Raw genomic sequence first — 2657 nt, 5'->3', positions numbered from 1 at the left:
GGCTGCCACACCTGGTCCGCCCCACCTCAGCGCAGGGAGAATTATTATTACCACCTGGGGCAATGCATGAGCGGTATTGCATGGAAGCTGAATGGCTTGATTCAGAAGAGTCATAGCTGGTTAGTGGCAGGGCAGGGATGGAAGCAAGTCGCTTGGCTCCAGAGCCCAGACATGAATCATTACTCTCTTTGCTGAAGAAAAAGTGGAGAGAGGGGAAAGAGGAAGTAGTTGGGGAGAGTGAGAGAAAGCACAGGGAAAAAAGAAAAAGCCAGCGAGGAAGAGGAAACAATCACGTTTGGCCACGTCTGCCACCTAGGTCGCCACCGGGTGAAGACAGACCCAGAGTTCACATTCGCTGCTCTTATTCATTCAGCCGATATCGACCTACTATGCGCCAGGCACTCTGCTAGGTGCTGGGGACCCAGCAGTGAACATACAAAGCCTTGCTGATCTTCTATTCCAGCAGACAAGCAAGATCAATAAATGGTGAACATAATCATGGGTAAATTTTATAACATGCCAGGGCTGCGCTGCCCTATACGGTAACCACTGACCACGCGCGGCGACAAGACACTCGAAATGATGTTCACGTGAGAGCTGCTGTGTCCTACACACGCCAGGTTTCAAGGACTTACTGTGAAATAAAGATCATAAAATATCTCAACATTTTGATGTTGATTACACGTTGAAATGACAACATTGGGATATGTTGGGCTAATTAAAAATATACTACTGAGATTAATTTCTCCTGTTTCTTTTTACTTTTTAAAATGCAGCTACTGGAATTCCCTGGTGGTCCAGTGGTTAGGACTCCACACTTTCACTACTGAGGGTGCGAGTTCGATCTCTGGTTGGGGAACTGAGATACCACAAGCCAAAAAAAAAATAAAATGCTGCCGCTAAAATTTTTTTTTTAATTGCACATTTCTGTTGGACTGCACTGTGTTAGAGGATGATACATGATTTAGCAGGAAAAATAAGAGAACAGGGTAAGTGCCCCCAGTGGGCAGGGTTGCAATTTAAATGGGGTGGTTGGGGGAGGGCCTCCGTGAGAGGATGCCATTTGAGCAAAGACTTAAGGTAAGTGCAGGAACGAGCCACGTAGATATCTGGGGAAGGTCTTTCCAGGCCCAGGCAACAAGTCAGTGCAAAGGTCCTGAGGCAGGAGTGTGCCTGGATAGATGCTCTTTAAGATGCTGTAATATCCCATTGATGCAAATGACTTCTTAGGAGCTGTTTTTCTTCAGTAGGTGAAAATGACTCCTGCAATTTTTTTTTACAATCCTTTTTTTTTGGCCATGCCAGGCGGCTTGCTTGCAGGATCCTAATTCCCCAACCAAGAATTGAACCCATGCCCCCTGCAGTGGAAGCACAGGGTCCTAACCACTGGACTGCCAGGGAATTCCCAGAACACTTTTTTTAGAATTTAGGAAAGTAGATTTTATTTGACACAGAGTACAGTAGGGCTGCAGGAAGAGCAAACTGAAAAGACAAAGCAGGAGAGACACAGTTCTATTGAACAATTAAGTAACAGAGGGCAGGTCATTAAATGAAGAACAAAACAGTTGAGCTTGATCAAAGAATGCTCTTTTTCTAATGCCCATACTTTTGGAATTCCCGCTCTCTCTTGTCCAGCGGACACAACTACCGTGTTTTGAGGCAGCAGGAGTTGCAGGGGAAGTGCTTAAACTCCCCCATGCAACGGCGCATCTTCAGAAGTAGCAGACCCCTGGTTAGCTTGACATTCTATGCAAAGATTCATAACGTGGTTCCTGCAGGTGGCACAGTTACCAACCACGCTATCCCAGGCTCAGAGGGCTACCACATTTCCCCCTTTTCATGTCAAAGCGCTTCTTGCCTGCACTGATGCTGGTGCCACCCCAGGTATCCACATCCATCACCGCCGCCATTTTGGAAACACACAGACCCTCGCAGCTGTGTGCATGTTAATGCTAGTGGAGGTCTCCGGAGTCCCACCACCACCACCACACCCCCTAGGAGACTCAGCCAAGCCCCTACAAAACCCTGACTCCCTGCAGAATCACCCACCACCTCGGGAGTCTCCAGACGTCTTCCTTCACTAAAAGCTGCCAGTTGAACTTCACCTTTGCCCCCGCATCTCAGGACTTGAGACATGTATGTCTCTCTGGCAAGAGCTAAGTCTCCAACGCAAAACCACCTTCCATCTCAAAGGTGTAAGTGTGTGGGAGAGCTCAACTGGCAACCAGGAGCTAACAACTCTGCTCTGTGTCTGCCGGATCACAAGAGAAAAGCCTCTGCCTGTTCCCACAGCCCAGACGGCTGGAGACGTGAGGATGGTTCCAGTCCCAGGACGCAGGAGGCTCCTCTGAGGTCACCTGGCCCCGCCGGACCTGCAGGGATGAACATCCATCCATCCATTCATGTAGCAGATATTCACCCGGTACCCACACTGTGCCAGGCCTACTGTGTGCTACGGGCAGGGGATAGAATAGTGAACAAGACAGACAGGTCCCCTCTGTCCTGGCCTCACGTTTTAGCAGGGGAGAGAGATTTTAAAACAAAACAAAACACACCTAAGCAAATAAATAAGGATTTTATATGATGCTAAAGTGCCAGTGAGAGAAACAGATGAGGTAACACCACAGAGAAATGAGGGGGTGGAGAGGTGACACCAG

At 48.4% G+C, this 2657-nt stretch overlaps 1 pseudogene across 1 annotated transcript; it reads right to left on the bottom strand.

Moving 5' to 3' along the window:
* Positions 1-1593: 1593 nt before the first annotated feature.
* LOC309830746 (E3 ubiquitin-protein ligase RBX1-like) lies at positions 1594-1910 on the bottom strand (annotated as a pseudogene). Its single transcript has one exon. The product of its transcript is annotated as an E3 ubiquitin-protein ligase RBX1-like (transcript).
* Between the last annotated feature and the right edge of the window lie 747 nt (positions 1911-2657).

This window comes from Grampus griseus, assembly GCF_964374135.1.
Source record: "Grampus griseus genome assembly, chromosome: 12".
Classification (NCBI taxonomy): domain Eukaryota; kingdom Metazoa; phylum Chordata; class Mammalia; order Artiodactyla; family Delphinidae; genus Grampus; species Grampus griseus.
Note: the sequence above shows the minus strand (reverse complement) of the source record. Positions and strands in the feature narration are given on the sequence as shown.